This window comes from Pogona vitticeps, chromosome 1 (genome assembly GCF_051106095.1).
Source record: "Pogona vitticeps strain Pit_001003342236 chromosome 1, PviZW2.1, whole genome shotgun sequence".
Classification (NCBI taxonomy): Eukaryota; Metazoa; Chordata; class Lepidosauria; order Squamata; family Agamidae; genus Pogona; species Pogona vitticeps.
The window spans coordinates 242,190,316-242,196,677 of record NC_135783.1 but is presented as its reverse complement, the minus strand read 5'-3'; the positions used below and the strand labels follow the sequence as shown (position 1 = coordinate 242,196,677).

The following is a 6,362-nucleotide window of genomic DNA, read 5'->3' as shown; positions in this document are numbered from 1 at the left end:
TTCTTCATAGGCCACTCTTTCCCAGGGGACGCCAGCTGAGCAACCTCAAGCCCAAAGCGAAAGTGCCCATATCGTTTAGATTAGGTAACAAGGGACCAGCCAGTCCAAGAAGCGCTGCTCTAAACTGGCCTCTGATGATCCCCAAACACTTCTTCAAAAAGTGCAAGCTTTTAAATGTACGTGCCTGGTTCTTGTTAAAAACAGCTTGTATGTATCCAAAAGCATTTGCTGCTCTGCTAATTTATTGGCAGCCGAGCCAGTTTAATTTTGAAACAAATTAAATTAGACATTTAACCACATTCAGTAAGACAGTTTTGATCAGTAGATCTTGTAGACACAATCACATGCCATGTTCATAAAGAGATCTTTAAAAGTGTGATTTATTTCTTTAATGTTGTAAGCATTTTAAGGGATGCAAAAAAAAAAAATAAAATAAACAGATTTATGGTGAAGCTGAATGAGTAATTTTTAGTAATTAGTAAATTTGTTCCAATATGTTTTAAATTTGGTTATTGGAATTTTGTCATTATGGATTTCATTTGCGTAGTTTAATCATTTTGGCTGCCTCCAATAATTTATGTGATTACTCAATTGAAGTTGGAATGGGAGTACAGTAGTAGCATTTCTTTGCAATTTCTGTGTTGTGCTACTTGAGTCAGAGTTGAGACTGGTATGAAAACAATTAATTAATTAATTAATTAATTAATTAATTGATTAGATGAGATGAGATGAGATGAGATGAGATGAGATGAGATGAGATGTTCTCTGGGGTCCTTTACTTAAGTGACCTAGTGGATAAGTATGGCTAAAAGGACTACAGTCTCCCAAAACAGTTGTGGCCTAGTATATGCAGCAGTCATGCTAATCTCTGCACAAGTCTTGGTTAACTATTAATTTCTCTTATCAGATACCTTGGCTAAAGGGCATCATTAGTAAGTCAACATTTCTTCTGGCATGCCACATGAACTCTAGTAACCTGCCCATCATATTAGGATTTCTACTTCCTTCCAGTAATGCTTCTGTACCTTGAATAGCCACATAACCAACAGAAATGGTTTCCCCACCATTCTCTCTCTCTACTGTAGATCGGGTGGGCAGATGAGAAAGAACTCCTCCACCTTCATTGTTGATATGGAAAACAGAAGTTCAGCGGGTAGAGCTTACCATAGAAATTCCATATGCTGAAATTTCCTCTTTTATACAATTGTTAAAGGAACGAGAGCCCGGTCCTCATTTTCTTATGATCATCCCAACTGTAGAATTAGTACATTTCTATTGTAAGCAGTGACACAAATCACTGGAAGTGGAGTGGCTAGGATGATGGACTCAGACTCAGGAGACCTATTTTTGAATGCCCATTTGGCCATGGAAACTCACTAGAGGAGAAGAACTGATAAAGCCACTCCTTAAATATCTTACCTTGAAAGTCCTAGGAGCTCACGTTACGTGCCCCTCAGCTACCACCAGTTGATTTCATAAACAATACATATTATTAATGATAGATGTCCAGGTCATATGTCATTTTAAAAGAACCAAATAGAAATTGTTTATTGAGGTCCTCCCCCTCTATGAGGTGCCTATATTTAGTTCCCCCAGATCTGGGTTCAGAAGCTGTGCCACTAAGCTTTTCCACAAAAGCTCTAGCAGGTCACACACTTCTTTACCACGACTCCAGAAAATTCACTTTTATATTTTGCCTTTACTGGATTACTTTGTATTCCAGTGCTGGACACCAATTACGACATTTACCCTGTGGCCCCTGCTTGTTTCACCAAACACAGAGCTCATGAAGGTATCCCAACATGCCCTTTACCTCGCTGCACCAGTTGATCTCTTTACCAACTATATTTCATATGAAGGACTGAGGTCCATTCAGTACTTAACTCTGAAATAAGAACAGGTTTATTGATTACAAGTTGTTTCAGGAATAATTTCTAAACACATTCTTAAAGTTACACAACGCTTCAGTAGTTTCCTTTAACCTTTTCTCTTAACTAATACAGATAACACACTGACTATTCACTCCTTAAATTCTCTCTCTACTTCAAACCCAAACTATCCCCCTCAAAAGTCTGTCTCTGACTGAACTGACGAGACTCCGACTCACCCCCTCCCTTCTAGTTTCTCTGGCTCCGCCTCCCAACAGCTCTCATTGGTACATGCCAATAATCTTCTACCTGAGCCAAAGCAGGATGATCGCCACAATTGATTCAACCTTTGTGTTGTGTGTGACACTGATCATGAAGAAGAGAATGAAGCGTAAAGATTTGTCTGTGGATTTGAGAGAAAAAATTGTGGAAAAACACTGACAATCTCAAGGGTACAAGTCCATCTCCCGAGACCTTAATGTTCCTGCTTCCACTGTGTGCAATATCATCAAGAGGTTTACAGCCCATGGCACTGTAGCTAACCTCCCTGGACGTGGATGGAAGAGGAAAATTACAACAAAGGGTTGTTCAAACAGTGGATATAGAACCTAGATTAACTTCCCAACAAATTCAAGCTGATCTGCAGACACAGGGTACAACAGTGTCAGCTTATACTATCTGTGCCATCTAAATGAAAAGGGAAGGAGACCCAGGAGGATGCCACTGCTGACACAAAGGCATAAAAAAACAAGACCATAGTATGCCAAAACTTTTGTGACAAAACCACAATCCTTCTGGGAGAACATACTGCGGACAGATGAGACAAAAGTAGAGCTTTTTGGTAAAGGACATCATGGCAGTGTTTATAGAAAAAGAAATGAGGCATTCAAAGAAAACAACATAGTCCCTAGAGTCAAACATGGTGGAGGTTCAAAAGATATTTTGGGGTTGCTTTGCTGCTTCTGGCACTGGATGCCTTGACTGTGTGGATGGTATTGTGACAAACCCAGACCTACTGGGATATGTCACACAGTTACACTAAGCTGCCACCAACCATTCCCTGTAAGAAGTCACACAGACCAGGGATGGATTTTTAAACAATAAAAAGAATAAGGTTTATTTTAAATACACACAGGGAAAAATAAAACAATCAGGTGAATAGATAAAGTAACGTGGCTTATTCTTACTCATTCATACACACAGTTTGGTTCACACAGAACCTTAACTTGAAGCACAGACCCTGAACCTATCAGTTCTGGCTACCCAACAGACACCTGAACCTATCAGGTTGGTACTCTGACACACAGTAGTACCCTGTCTGACACACAGACTCCCACAACAGCTTCTTCTTCCCAGCTGCTGCTTCGTCACAACCCAGTGTCTCTCAGCATCTCTCCTTAGTGTGTGTGTGCTTCACCACCCAGGCATCACATATTTATACAGTACAGCCCCTCCTCCTGATGTCCCGCCTTCCACTCCCCATAGGATGGAACTTTCCCTCCAAACCCATGACAGACAGGTAACATCAGTGCTGTATGTAACACCTCCCCTCTTTATAAGTTGTTTTGTAGGGGGAAAGCTAAGGTGCTTTTCACCAAAAAAACAACCTGGGTACAATACACAACAACAGTTATACATACCATAATATACTTACTCATACTTACATTCTAAGTTAAACCATAGCAAATAGGCATTTAAACATTTACCATATACCGTACATCAATTTACCTTTATTCATACAAACCAAATTCAAAACCAGGTACATTTAACCTTTTTGTTCACCAAAATATGTACATAGTCCATGTTCTTTTGCCGTCTTCATTCTTCAGGTCTTCTTGATAAGGCGTCAGCAACACAGTTCACTGACCCTCTGACCACCTTCACTTCAAAGTCATAGTCCTGTAGGTTTAAAGCCCACCTCATAAGTTTGCTATTGTGGGTTTTCATTGTCTTTAACCATTGCAATGGTGAATGGTCAGTACACAGAATAAAATGTCTTCCCCAGATGTAAGGCTTGGCCTTCTGGATCGCGTAGAGTATGGCCAAACACTCCTTCTCCACGGTTGCCAAATGTCTCTCACCTTTTTGAAGTTTCCTACTCAGGTAGGACACTGGATGCTGGTCACCATTCTCATCCTCCTGGCACAGAACTGCTCCTACCCCGCTGTTAGACGCATCGGTGTAGATGATGAACTCCCGGTCGAAGTCTGGAGCCCGCAGGACAGGATAGTTGATTAACGCCTCCTTCAACCTCTGGAACGCCGCCTCACAGTCGCTGGTCCACGGGATGCGGTCATCAGCCGTCTTCCTCGTCAGATCGGTCAGCGGAGCCGCAATCTCGCTAAACCTCGGGATGAACTTTCTGTAGTAGCCCACCAACCCAAGAAATGATTTGACTTTTTTCTTGGTGCTGGGTCTGGGCCAATCACGAACAGCTTCTATTTTGGCCTCCAGGGGTTTTATTACTCCTCCCCCTACCATGTGACCCAAGTACTTTATTTCTGGGCTACCCAGCTGACACTTGCTGGCCTTTACTGTTAGCCCTGCTGCACTTAACCTCTGCAGCACTAACTCCAGGTGTATCAGGTGATCTTCCCAGGTATTACTGAAGATCCCTATGTCGTCAATGTAGGCCACTGTAAAGTCACTGAGCCCTGCCAAGGTCTGGTCCATCAGCCTTTGGAATATGGCTGGTGCATTTCTGAGACCAAAGCTCAGGACTCGAAACTCATAGAGACCAAAAGGGCTGCAAAAGGCAGTCTTTTCTTGATCCCTGGGATCAATTCTTAATTGCCAATATCCCTTTACCAGGTCCAATGATGAGATGAACCGACAACCCCCTATGGTTTCAATCAGGTTGTCTAGCCTGGGCATGGGGTAGGCATCAGGAGTGGTTACACGGTTTAATTTCCTGTAATCGACACAAAACCTAATGCTCCCATCAGGCTTGTCCACAAGGACTATCGGAGAGGACCAAGGACTAGAAGAGGGGACGATTATGTTCTCCCTCAGCATTTCGTCCAGCTCCTTCCGCACCTTGTCCCTATAGGGTCCCGTTACTCGGTATGGGGATACTGCCTGCGGGGGTGCATCCCCTGTGTGGATCCGATGCATCACTCCCTTCACTATCCCCGGCTTGTTGGAAAACACCTGTTGATATTTACTAAGCAGCATTTTTAGTTCTTGCTGCTGGTCTTGGGTGAGTGCAGGACTGATCTTTACCTCCTCTGGGTTGTATTTTACTTCCCCTCTACCCTCCCAGAAGGGTAATTCAGCTTCCTCACTCTCAGCTGCTTTTATCGCGAATAAAACCCTCTGTTCCCCTCTGTAGTAGGGTTTTAGGGCATTCACATGAACCACCCTCCTTGCTTGGTTCTCCTCCTGCTCTATTAGGTAGTTCAGGTCTGACATCTTGGAAATGACCCTATATGGTCCTGCCCATTTGAGCTGCAGTTTATTCTCTCTGCAGGGCCTAAGCCAAAGCACTTCCTCCCCTGGGTCAAAGTGCCTCTCTCTAGCTTTGTGGTCATACCATGTTTTCTGTCTGACCTTCTGAGCTTGCAGGTTTTCTGCTGCCAGCTCTAGATTTCTCTTTAGGTCATTCATCAAGGTGTCTATGTATGTCACAACGTCTTGTGGGTCATCCTGGGTGATCTGCTCCCAATCTTGCTTGATCAAATCAAGGGGCCCTTTCACCCCTAAGTGTGCAGCAGACATGTCAGAGTGACCCCTTTGTAAGATCATGGGGCGATACTTTTCAGGTACCACCAGCTGACTTCTGATCCCATCTCCCCCTTTTGAGATATTCCTCAGGGTTTCTCTATATAAAATCCCCTTTTTCTCCAGAAATCTCACTGGGGTTTCAGGTGTTAGCTGGGCGTCAGTCACCTGTTCAAAACACTTTTGGAGAGTGGCGTCTGCCTTTTGCTCCTGTCCAAATCTGCTGTCTGTGGTTAAGGTTTCCACCACAGCTTCTGAACTCCCCTCTGCTTCCGTCTCTGGCTCATCATTACCCCCCTGAACTGTCCCTGTGGTGGCTTGTGAGCGTGTAATCACTAGCACCCGTTTCACATGTTCAGCCAGGTCATTTCCCACGAGCACGGCTGCTGGCAGAGTCGATGAAATCGCTAGCCGCCAATCTCCCCTCCAGCCTTGAAAGTTGACAGGTACCTCTGCTACTGGCAGAGAGATTACCTGCCCCTCAATCCCTGCTACCTTCATGGTCTCATTTGGGATTATAAACTCCCGAGGAATAATATCTGGATGGCACAGGGTTACCTGGGAACAAGTGTCCCGCAGCCCCCTATACTGACGGTCAAGTATTCCTACGTCCACCCCTGCTGTCTCAAACAACTGAGAATCTGTTTTCACCAGCAAGCAGCGTTTCACCTCCACAAGAGGACCATTTTCCTCAGCCTGATCAGCAGAGGCAGCTGTTCCAGACTGAGTAGTCATGGCAACAGGCTCCCTCTGTGACACTGAGCCTTGCTCTTT

At 44.0% G+C, this 6,362-nt stretch overlaps 1 protein-coding gene across 1 annotated transcript in view; it reads right to left on the bottom strand.

Moving 5' to 3' along the window:
• The window catches only part of LOC144585996 (uncharacterized), a 338,930-nt gene that overhangs the window by 90,129 nt on the left and 242,439 nt on the right, over positions 1-6,362 (bottom strand). The window lies entirely within an intron of this gene.